Below are 12856 nucleotides of genomic sequence, written 5' to 3'. Positions count from 1 at the left end.
CTGCCTCCCAGGTTCAAGCAATTCTCCTGCCTCAGCCTCCCAAGTAGCTGGGACTACAGGCACATGCCACCCCGCCCAGATAATTTTTGTATTTTTAGTGGAGAGAGGGTTTCACCACGTTGGGCAGGATGGTCTCGATCTCTTGACCTTGTGATTCACCCACCTCAGCCTCCCAAAGTGCTGGGATTACAGGCGTGAGTCACCACGCCCAGCCCAGGATACTGTTTTCACTGTGCCCCATGATTTCAGAGTTCTGTGTGAGTTCGGCGAGACTAAGAGCAAATACAAGGTGAACGTCCCATGTGTGACTGAGTAGGAAGAGACGCTGGCAGCTCTGAAAGCCATGTTCTCTCTCAGAACCACTCACTTGCTGTCAAGGCAGAAAGAAACATGCATGGCCCAGGAACCCTTTCTTACATGTGGGACTTCCCTGTAGCGGTCAACCATTTATTACTACACGCAATGACTTGGAAGGAAGGGGAAAGACAGGGTGACCAGGGCTCCTTCTCCTTTCAACTCTTCTTTATTCATCAGTAAGCCGGAGGCAATGTAGGTATAAATGCGCATGTCTCAAGGAGTGAAATAAAAACAATGGAGAGGGTTTTGTGTGACGTTTCCACTACCCTGGCAAGAACGACATACGTACCTGTATACACGCTCCAAAACATGAATGCTGAAGTGTCAGTGATGCTGCTGATGGACTCCGTGCTCACAGGCTTCTATTCGAAATTGGGATTGCATAATATAAAAATTCATGCTAGTAATTTAAAATAGTTTAAATGTTTTTTTGCTTCAAACAATGATAAACAGCAAATTTTTAAAAGCACCAAAACACCATCTCAAAAGAGGGCCCACAGAAGAAAGCAAAAAGAAAAACATTTATGTTAGTATTTTTAATGGTGCTTTTTGTCCTGCTTTGCAAACAGGGGCCCTGCATTTTCGTTTCGCAGTGGGCCATGCAAGTTCCGGAGCAAGTCCTGTGTACTCGACAGAAAGAAACAAGAGACGTAATGAGCAGGAACACAGAGCTGTGCTTGGCGAGGGCGGGGGTGACTCTGAGCCCAGGCCCTGCCTCCCACACCCACATTTGCAGAGAGAAAGGAGCTGTGAGATTTGTTTGCACTCAGTTTCAGTGAATCAAGTCGCCAGCCAGGCATCAGCAGTACCTTAGGCTCTATCACAATATTTCCTTTGACTCCTGTCTTCACCTTGAAGGTGAAGTTGACGGGGGTTTGCATGGGGCTGCCCTGAGCTCACTCCCTTGGGTCACTCTGGAGGCGTGCAAGCACAAAGAAAGCTCATTTTTCTGCTCTCAAAAACAATCATGCCCTTTCCTTCTCTCATTTATTTTTTTATTTTGAGTCCAATTTAGAAAGGGCTGGGGGCCATGACTCAGTCCTTCCTCGTGCTCCTTAAAGAGGCCGAGTTCAGGAGCACGAAGCCCAGCTAATCTCCAGGGGTGACATTTATGACCACAGGGGTGGAACACATGGCTGATTTTCCTGTTGGAACACTCGGGGGCCATGGCGTGGGGCACCCTGCACCAGGTGGCCCTGGGGTGTTCCCTGCAGGGACAGCCCCCAAAGACTCCTCAGCTATGGAGCTGGAGGTGGGGAGTGGGGAACTAGGGCAAGGGGTAGCCGGTGGCCTTTCCAGGGCCTGGGTGAGGGCTGGTGCTGACAACCTTCCAGGGCCTTCTAGTGCCCACGCCTGAGGACGAGGTGGGAGTACCGTGCCCTGGAGGGCAGCCTAGTGCCTGCTGGCCCTCAGTGATCAGGAAGGAAATGACAGAGGTAACCTTGCCACCTGCCCAGACCCATAGTAGGATGATGTCACCCTCTGGTGACAGATGGGGTGGGGCTTGTGGAATTTACTGTCTCTAGAGTGGTCTTTCAGCAAATGAGCAGGATGTGTTGGGGGAGGAGCTTGGCTTTGGCACCGCTTGGATGTGAGTTTAAACGCCAGCTCTGCCAGGGACTGTGGGTGACACACAGTGCCTCCTGGAGCCTCAGTTTTCTCTCTCTGTGAAATGGACATAAATACTCTGAACAAGTAAATAGACAGAAGGCGCCCACTGGCCACCAGCATGTGAGCTGTGATGGGGGTAGTGATGTTGATGGTGACCCACCTGGGGGCCAGGCATGTGCTTAGCATCGGAGATGCAAAAAGAAAGAAGCCTGGTCTGTGTCCTCTTGTCACTCAGGTCTCATCTTCAAATGTCCCCTCCCCAGTGGGGCTTCCTGGGTGGAATGATCTCGATGAGCCACTGTCTCACCGTACATGTTCCCTTCATAGCCTTCATGGTCTCCATGAGCCCAGTCGTCTTTTTGCCCAGTGGACCCACCATGGGGTTAGAAGCTAGGTTCAATTCATTCATCTCCACATCCCCGCTTTCTGGCAGAGTTCCTAGCACAGAGTAGGCATTTGATCAATATTAAATTTCATTTATTGGTTTACTGAGTAGGGGCCATAAAAAGGTCATGGTCCCTGTCCTGGAGGGTTCGCTGTCTTGTGTTCACATCACAGCCTTGTCTGGGGAGCTGCATGTCCGGAAGCTGACACTGACATCTGATTGAGGAAGCCCTCTTCAAAATTAAGGGTCCATCCCAGCCTTTCCCATCAGTGGAAATGTACCATGTGCTTCCTTCAGCCACACTTAAGCAGGAAGTAAAATGCATATGAAATTCAAAGCCACATAGAACAAATCTTGCACCAGAGTAGATCATGAGCTCTGAGATCCCATGGGGGTGCAAGTGCTGGGGCTGCCCCCTGCCAGCTGGGTGACGTTGAGCAAGTTCTTTTAGCCTCTCAGGATCTCAGTTTCCTCATCTGTAAAGTGGGAATGATGGTAGCTCACACACCTCACAGGCTTGTAGTGAGGATCAAATGAGATGGCTCGCAGGGGTGAGCCCTGTGTTGGATCCAGCCAGTGTTCAATGGTGGGGAGTGACTGGGGGTGATTCCATTTCCATTGCCTTGGTGAGAGCCTTGGTCATGTAGCTGCCGCCCCTGCTTGCAAATCCCACCTTCATCACTTACTCCATAACTGGTGTTGGGCATGATACTTCACCAGCTAAACCTAAAGCCTCAGTTTCCCCATCTGTAAAATGGGGATGACACTGGGGCTTTCTGCAGGGTTTTTGTGAGAATTAAAGATGTTGAGCTTTATCTCTGCCCCCTCCCCACCCCTCGTCCTGAGGCTGTCCCTAGTCTCAGCCTTAGAAGGCAAGGGGTGGGAAGCAGGGGCAGGTACCTTCAGGCTGGGGATGGAATCCCCTCTGACTTACCTTGCTGGTTGCAAGTGAAGACCTCTGTGAGTCCTCTGCTTACATGGGTGAGTCACCTTGGGCACAGAGATAGCCTGCGACTGGGTTTGGTTTTGTGGGGTTTTTTTTTTGGTTTTTGGCTTTTGTTTGTTTGTTTGTTTGTTTTTTGAGACAGGGTCTCGCTCTCTTGCTCTGTCACACAGGCTGGTGTATAGTGGTGTGATCACAGCTCACTGCAACCTCCACCTCCTGAGCTCAAGCAAACCTCCAGCCTCAGCTTCCTGAGTAGCTGGGACTACAGGCATGTGCCACCATGCCTGGCTAATTTTTTTGATTTTTTAAATAGAGATGAGATTTTGCTATGTTGCCCAGGCTGGTCTTGAAATCCTGAGCTAAAGTGATCCTTCTGCTTCAGCCTCCCAAAGTATTGGGATTACAGGTATGAGTCATCACGCCCGGGCTGCAACTGGGCTTGTATTAGAGAATCACAGCCGCCCTGGCAGCCCGCAACAGTGAGTGAGGCTCCTGTTCCCCCATCAGCCAGTGACATCCCTCCCAGTGTGTGAGCAACCAGGAAGGAAAACTCCCCATCCAGCTGCCTGGCTTTTTCTGCAGGGGCAAGGGTGAAAGGTGGGGTAATGCGGACACTGCCTGAACTCCAAGGGGAGGGTGGCATATTAAAGGGACAGTCAGGATGTCAAAACCCTCCATGGCTCCTCACCTGCTTGGAGGAATACCCAAAGAAATGCCGCATGGTCACAAGCCCAACAGGATCCTGCCTCATGGCCTGCCTGACCTCATCCCCTCCTGCTCTCTGCCTCCCTGAGCAATCCTCGAGCAAACCTGGTATATTCGCACCTGGGACTTTGTGCTTGCTGGTGCCTCTGCCCAGAATAGTTCTCCTAGGTGTGCACATGGCTCCTTCCTTTCTCTCGTTCAGCATCTGCTCACTGAGACCCCACTTCACTAACTCCTGCTCTTTCCCTAAAGTGCTTTATCCTTCTTAGCACCCATCATGACCTAACTTGTATTTATTTGTCTCTCCCTGTAGAAAGTCAGCTCCAGCAGATCAGGGGTTTTTATCTCTTGTTTGCTGCTGTCTCCCCTGCTCCTAGAATGTTACCTGGCACATAAATATTTACTGAATGGATGGAGGGATGGATGGATAGATAGATAGATGGATGATGAGTGGGTGGATAGATGGGTGGATGAACTGGTGGATAAATGGATGGATGGATGGACGGATGGATGGATGGATGGATGGATGGATGGATGGATGGATGGATGAATGGATGCATGGATAAATAGGTGGGTGGGTGGAGGAATAGACAGGTGGGTGAATGAGTGGCTGGGTGGGTGGATAGGTGGGTGGATGGATAGATGGGTTGATGGTAGATGGATGGGTGGATGGGGTGATGAGTGGATGGATGGGTGGATGGATGGATGGATGGATGGATAAATAGGTGGATGGGTGGAGGAATAGACAGGTGGGTGAATGAGTGGCTGGGTGGGTGGATAGGTGGGTGGATGGATGGATGAATGGATGGGTGGATGGATGGATGGGTTGGTGGTAGATGGAAGGGTGGATGGGGTGATGGGTGGATGGATGGGTGGGTGGATGGATGGATGGATGGATGGATGGATGGGTTGTTGGGTCGATGGGTAGGTAGATGGATGAATAGGTAGGCAGATGGATGGGTGGGTGGATGGATGGGTGGACGGGTAGATGGGTGGAGAGGTGGAATGGTGGATGGATGGATGAGTGGGTGGGTGGGTGGATGGATGAATAGGTAGGTAGATGGATGGGTGGACGAGTGGACAGGTGGACTGGTGGGTGGGTGGATGAATGGGTGAGTGGATGGATAAATAGATGGATGACATATGATGGGGTGACTAAACAAGTTGAGACCCACTGATAGCAGTTGACATCTGAAAGGAAAATTTCAGCTGGCTCTATGGTCTCTGGAGCAGCTGTGTAACACTGCATGCTGACTACTTGGCCCTAAGAACCTCAGTTTCTTCATCTGTGAAATGAGAATCATGAGCTTGGTCATGTGATAGCATTCATTGACTTCTCAGCATAGTTAGGGCCTGGACCTTAGTGACACTCAGGAGATATTGTTTGTTTGCTATGATTTTACTTCTGGAGTGTATCTAGAAAGGAAGATGGGAAGGAAAGAGCCATGGCAGTTCACATTCAGATTCTTGGGAAATACAGGAGCCCAACCTGCCAAATATGTACAATGAGGGCAGAGATGAAAACACAGGCTTTGGAGTCAGGCCTGGGGCAGAACCAACTCTTCCACTTCCTAGCTGTGGTTTGGGGCATGTTGCAGGACTCTGCTAAACCTCTGTTTCCTCATGTGTGGCTGGGGATGATACAGAACTTCCTGCATATGGCCGATTCCAGGATTAAACGAGGAGTCTCCATGTGGACCTGGCACATAGAGGCACTCAGCACTTAGCATCCTCCATGTGCACCAGGATTTCAACACACACCTCAGATCTCTTGCTTTTTAAATGTCAATGTGTCAGAGACCACTGACACATTCTCCCCCAAATTGATTAGCTCCTTCTTCCTTGGCAATGGTACCTCTGGGTTTGAGCTGGGCTGCAGCCACCCTGAATAAGCTACATCTCCAGCAGCTATATGTGGCCAAGTGATCAGCTTGGGCCAATAAACTGTGAGCAGATGTGGGCAATGGCCAGGCTGGACCCTGAGAAGGAGGGTCATACCCTCCCCTCTTCTCTTCTTGCCAGTTGAATCCAGACCTGGCTGACCTGATGGTGAAGGCACTGTGGACCTTCCGGTAGGGAACATTCTGGAAGGAAGAAAAGCAACAAGAGGAAGGGAGCCTGGGTCCCCACCCACAGAGCCATATATCCACCTGCTTATCCTGGAACTGCTCTGGGGGAGAACTACAAACTTATCTCTTTGCTGTTGTTTGGGGTCTCCAGATCAGCAGCTAAAGCTGTACCCTACATACCTGTGACAACTACCTCACGTTGTGAAGCAATTGTGCAGAATAACACCTCGTAAACACACCCATGGGCTGGGCATGACTTGTGGAACCATGTGTTTGCCATCTCTGCTTAAATTCAGAAACCTAACCTGGGAGGAGGGGGCAAGAAATAAACCTGTTTTGTTAGGAGAGCATTGCTCTATAACTGTAATAATAATGAAAAGGGCCTGGGCGCAGTGGCTCCCAGCACTCTGGGCGGCTGAGGCAGGCAGATTGCTTGAGCTCAGGAGTTGGAGACCAGCCTGGCCAACGTGGCAAAACCCCATCTCTACAAAAGTTAGCTGGGCATGGTGGCGGGCACCTGTAATCCCAGCTACTCAGGAGGCTGAGACACAAGAATCGCTTGAACCTGGGAAGCAGAGGTTGCAGTGGGCCGAGATCACACCACTACCCTCCAGCCTGAGCAAGAGTGAGACTCTGTCTCAAAAATTGAAAAATAAAAAATAATAATGAAAAGGCTCAGTTATCTATGGTAAGCTTGCTCTACCAAGACTATGCTGTTCCCTTTCCCTGCATTGTCTGCTTGAATCTTCAAACCATCCTACAAGAGAGGTCCTTTCAGAGGTACAAGGGTTTGAGACATTAAGTACAGACCAAGACAGACTCTACCCAGGACCAGCAGGTGGTCATAGGAATCTCTGACATGAGCTATTCCAATCCCCTCACCCAAGTTAGAGATGAGGCTGGGGCCAGGATAGAGAAGGACAGCTCCTGCCCCTGGAGAGCCAGCCAGGTAGCAGCCTGGGGTCTCAGGAGAGGCATCACTGCAGGTAGAGAAGCAGAAAGAACAAACTTGCAAGGGAACAGGGGATCCCCTGGCTCATGGAGTGGGGGTCAGAACTTGCTCCAACTCTTTTTAAAGTGGCCTCTATAGAGCAGATGCCCAAAGGGTCCCCAGGGTGTGATGAGATGGGGTGGGGCGCCTTGCAGATTTGACTGTGATGCCCGCCCCAGAGGTGTCCTGGGCTTGGCTGCTCTCAGGAATCGCCCTCTTCCCATCACCCTGCCGTCAGCACCCCTGACTCAGACTTCTGTCATCACAGGAAAGCTGTTTTCCCAAAGCAAGGAGGTCTGTGGTGTGCTTATGGCTAGCCACAAATGAGGGGTCACTGAGCCACCAAACTGCAATAGAGCAAAGACTATTTTTAACCACGAGAGGGAGAGTTAGGGGGTTAGAAGGATATCCTGACAAGTCAGAAAAAATAAGGCATCACTTCCCAGGTTGACTCAGAGGGCCAGGCTTGCACCTCTCAGTCTCCTCTTGAACCTTGTATGTTTTTTTGCAGAAGAGTAATATGTAGGAACATCTCCTGGCTCTGCCATGTACTCGCTGTGTGACCTTGGATGATTTATGTAACTTCTCTGAGCCTTAACTTTCTCGTCTGTAAAAATGGAAGTGATAGGAGTAATGCCCTGGCGGGACTGTAAGGACTGAGATCATAGCAGTCAAGCCCCCAGCGTGAATGGAATGCTCTGTTGATGAGCACATCTTTAACCAGTGTCTGAGCTTCCTACTGCTGCTGTAATGAATCACCTCAAAAGGAATGGCCTAAAACAATGCAGACTCAGGATCTTATAGCTCTAGAGGTCAGAAGTCCTAGAGTCAAGGTGTGGCAGGCCTGTTCCTCCTGGAGGCTCCAGGGCACAATCTGTTTCCTGCTTTTCTAGCTTCTAGAGACTGGCCACATTTCTTGGATCCTGGCCCCTTCTTCCTCCTTCCAAGCCAGCCAGCAGCACATCATCTTCTTATCTCTCTCTCTCTCTGTCTCTCTGTCTCTGTCTCTCTCACACACACATATGCACACAGACACACACTAATCTCTGTGTCTTTCTCTTACACACACACTAATCTCTCTTACACACACACACACACACACACACACACACACTTCTGCTTCCATGATCACATCATCCATCTCCTTCTCTGACACTGATACTCCTGTCTCCCTCTTCTAAGAACCCTTGTGATTCCACTGAACCCACCCAGATAATCCAGGATAATCTTCCCCTCTCAGAATCCATCACTTAGCCACATCTGCAAAGTCCTTTTGTCATATAGAGAACCATATTTACAGGCTCTGGGGATCTGAATATGGACATCTTTGGGAGCCATTATACCACCTTTCCACTGGTGATTTGGAAGATGGAATAATGATATTTAAAAATGGCCTGGACGGGTGCAGTGGCTCACGCCTGTAATTCCAGCACTTTGGGAAGCCAAGATGGGCAGATCACTTGAGGTCAGGAGTTCAAGACCAGCCTGGCCAACATGGTGAAACCTCATCTCGACTAAAAATACAAAAATTAGCCAGACATGGTGGTGCATGCCTGTAATCCCGGCTACTTGGGAGGCTGAGGCAGGAGAATCACTTTAACCGGGGATTTAAAGGTTGCAGTGGGCTGAGATCACACCACTGCCCTCCAGCCTGGGTGACAGAGTGAGATTCCGTCTCAAAAAAGAAAAAAAAAAAAGGGCCTTAGAAGATGTCTTAGGATGTCCGTTTGGGTCTTCTTTGTTTTAAGATACATGCAGCAAAGGCCCAAATAACAGTGGCTACAACAAGATTCAATCTCAATCCCTCTCAATCTCTCTCTCTCTCTCTCTCTCGCTCAAGACTGGGCTGAAGTGGCTGCTCTGCTCCACACAGTCTGTAGGCCTGAGGTGTCCATCACGTAGGTTCCTACTCCCTCTACCCTGATGCTCCACCATCCCCAGGGTGTTCAGAGCATGTCCTCCACCTCTGCAGCCTGGCCAAGGGAAAGGTGACAGGCATAGCACACTCCCTTCCCTCTACAGTCACACCCAAGTGTCCTTCACTTCTGCCACCATCCCATTGGCCAGAACTCAGTCATATGGGCACACCCAGAGGCCATGGAGGCTGGGAAATGTGGCTATTTCAGGTGGCCACATGCCCAGGAGCAATGGGAGTTCCGCTTCTGAAAGGGAGGGGGAGAATTTGTGTTGGGGACAAGTAGCAATCTCTGCCACAGGGCTGCTAGGGAGAGAACCAAGGTTTCCACCACAGACATGGGGCTGGTGGGGGAGAGTAAGCAGCTCCTCCCAGGGATGGATACTCCAGGGTAAAAATGCCCATCACATACATAGCTGGTGGCTTACCCAAGATCTATTTTTCTTCTTCCTTTCTAAAAGAAACTCTAGCTTGTTCAAGGTGACAGAATGCTTGGCTAAAAAGCTCAATCTCCCAGTCTCCTATGACATCATGAGATATGAGAAGTCTGCTGGGGGGTTAGCCTTTGGATTCCTGGTGTGTGCCTTCACCCCACCCCACTTGCTTCCTCTCCCTACCAGAAGCTCAGGAGTGAGACCACAGGGGCAGCAGCCATTTTTCAAGTCCTACCAGGGGGCAACTAGGAAGAGCTCAAGTGCTTAATGATATCTCTGAGCCACCCTACCATTGGTGACTGTCTACCCTTAGACTTCTTTCTACCCAAGGAAAAGTAACCTCTTGTTTGTGTAATCCCCTTTGCTTTGACAATTTGGTGTCTCCCTGACCTACCTGTATGTTCTCTGCCCTTGTTCCCTATAGCAGCGGTCCCCAGAATTGGCACCAGGGACCGGTTTCATGGAAGACAGTTTGTCTATGGACTGGGGTGGAACAGGGATAGTTTCAGGATGAAACTGTTCCACCTCAGATCATCAGGCATTAGATTCTCATAAGGAGCACATAGCCTAGATCCCTCAAATGCACAGTTTACAGTAGGGTTTGCTCTCCTATGAGAATCTAATGCAGCTGCTGATTTGACAGGAGGCAGAGCTCAGGTGGTAATGCTTGCTCACCTGCCACTCACTTCGTGCTGTGCAGCCTGGTTCCTAACAGGCCACAGACCAGTACCAGTCCATGGCCCAGGGGCTGGGGACTGCTGTCCTATAGGGAACCTTGCTGGTCAGTGTTCCTGTCCATGTATACACAGCCCACGGCGTGTCCTGCCATTTCAAGGAGAGTCCCACTGGGGAACAGGACCATATAGGGTTGTCCAGGAAGCCCATGTCACTTACAGAAATGAACCAACTTGGTCCTTTATTTGTAAATGTGAAATCACATTCAGGGCATCATAAGACATCTACAGAAAACAAATGTCACAAAAAGGGAAGAATCAAAGTAAATAAACTGAATACTTCATACTGGAATGATACGAGATATTTCCAGGGAAGGATTTTTTTTTTCCAAGAGAATTAAATCGTTTATTGATTTACACATGATAATGGATGATACACAAGCTTCATTCCCATCTATAATTTTATCTGGTACCATTATTCAATTTAGATATATTGCATAGGATGTGCCAACAATCACTTTTATAACCAGTAATTCCATGATTTTGCTTGGGTAATCCCTTTTAATGGTGAACTTCAGGTCACAACAGTAACTATCAGTTCAACTACACTAAGGTTTCCGAAGACAATGGCTTCTCCACCCAGGCAGGTTGTATATAAATTCCAAATAGAACCTGGCATCACCCTGAAGGAGTTCTAACTTCACACTGTTGGGGAAATTTACCAAGATGGCTTCAGAGTAGACTAACTTTACACAGCATACTAAAAAAAAGACATTTATTCAGTGTCACGATCAGACTATTACATTTAGCAATCAACAGCATGGGTGCAAAAAAAAAAAAAAATCTACATTAAAACTTTACACTTTCCACAGAACAGAAACTAAAATAACCTGTTATACAATTAGTCACAAATACAGTCCTCGAGTTTTTTGCCCATACACATGAGTATTTGTCTAAAACATGTCTTCTTTGTAGCAGCGAGGCCCTGCCACCACTGTGCTTGGCTGAGTTCACAAATCTGTTGTAACCTGTAGCTTCCCTGTCACCTCTCTGGCTCTCCTCTCCTGCGAAGCTTTGTTTCCTAATTAAAATCTTCTGCCACTGCCATAGCTACTGCTGCTGCTGGAACCGCCATAGCCACCTTGGTTTCGTGGTTTTGCAAAGTATTGGCCTCCCACCGCCATAGGGGCCAGAGCTTCTGCCTCCAAAATTTCCTCCCTTCATGGGTCCAAAATTTGAAGACTGATTGTTGTAATTGCCAAAATCATTGTAGCTTCCACCACCTCCAAAATTGCTTCCATCATTACCAAATCCACTATAGGCATCCCCACTGCCACCATATCCACCACCACCATGGCTGCACCAAAGCCACCACGACCACTGAAGTCTCCTCCACGACCGAAGTTGTCATTCCCACCGAAACCACCTCTACGACCACCACCAAAGTTTCCAGAACCACTTCGACCTCTTTGGCTGGATGAAGCACTAGCCATCTCTTGCTTTGACAGGGCTTTCCTAACTTCACAGTTGTGGCCATTCACAGTGTGGTATTTCTGAATGACAATCTTATCCACGGAGTCATGGTCGTCAAAGGTTACAAAGGCAAAGCCCCTTTTCTTGCCACTGCCTCGGTCAGTCATGATTTCAATCACTTCAATTTTCCCATACTGTTCAAAATAATCTCTTAGATGATGTTCTTCAGTGTCTTCTTTAATGCCACCAACAAATATCTTTTTCACAGTTAAGTGGGCACCTGGTCTTTGAGAATCTTCTCTTGAGACAGCTCTCTTTGGTTCCACAACTCTTCCGTCCACCTTGTGTGGCCTTGCATTCATAGCTGCATCCACCTCCTCCACAGGGGCATATGTGACAAACCCAAAGCCCCTGGAACGCTTGGTGTTTGGATCTCTCATTACCACACAGTCCGTGAGCGTTCCCCATTGCTCAAAATGGCTCCTCAGGCTCTCATCGGTTGTTTCAAAGCTCAACCCTCCAATGAAGAGCTTCCTCAGCTGTTCAGGCTCTTTAGGAGACTCTAACTTAGACATGACGGCAGGGAGAAGAGAGACTTTAACGATGCTTCTTCGGCGGCATCCATGGGCAGAAAGGAGCAAGCTGACAAACGTATCTGCCTGGAAGGATTTTTTTTTAAGTTTTCATTCTAGTTTGTATCTTGAGGAATATTTGAGAGACTGTCACATCAACAAAATGACAGTAGATTATTGTGAAAATTGAGCAGTTGCAGAACAAGAAATGTTCTTGATAATGCAAAATATAATTACATTTGAGAATTTCGGTGAATGAAAAATGAAATAGACATGGCTGATGATAAAGTTAGTAATATGGAAGACAGAATTGAAGAAATCTCCTAGAATGTAGGATGACTAGATAAAACTAGAAATTAGAAAAGTTGAGATAGAAGAGGATAAATCTAGAAGGTCCAGCCTCTGTAAATGAGCATTTCAAAAGAAGAGAAGAGAAAGATTGGAGGAGGAAGAAATAGTAAAAGGAAGGAGAACATTTTATTGCATATCTTGACTTGAGTCTTCAGTTTATGTAGTTCCATCTGGTGCCAATTGCAATGCATACTTACAAACATCAGAGAGAATTTTAAAAGTTTAAGAATAAAGAGGCCAGGTGCGGTGGCTCAAGCCCGTAATCCCAGCACTTTGGGAGGCTGAGACGGGCAGATCACGAGGTCAGGAGATCGAGACCATCCTGGCTAACAGGGTGAAACCCCGTCTCTACTAAAAAATACAAAAAACTAGC

General features: G+C 48.4%; 1 pseudogene across 1 annotated transcript; it reads right to left on the bottom strand.

Annotated features, from left to right (window-relative positions):
- Nucleotides 1-10948: 10948 nt before the first annotated feature.
- LOC105518382 lies at nucleotides 10949-12214 on the bottom strand (annotated as a pseudogene). Its single transcript, XR_001002810.1, has one exon. The product of XR_001002810.1 is annotated as a heterogeneous nuclear ribonucleoprotein A1-like (transcript).
- Nucleotides 12215-12856: the final 642 nt, after the last annotated feature.

The sequence above is a fragment of the Colobus angolensis genome, unplaced genomic scaffold (assembly GCF_000951035.1).
Source record: "Colobus angolensis palliatus isolate OR3802 unplaced genomic scaffold, Cang.pa_1.0 Scaffold319, whole genome shotgun sequence".
NCBI lineage: Eukaryota > Metazoa > Chordata > Mammalia > Primates > Cercopithecidae > Colobus > Colobus angolensis.
The sequence above is the reverse complement of the archived record's forward strand: the minus strand, read 5'-3'. Positions and strand labels throughout refer to the sequence as shown.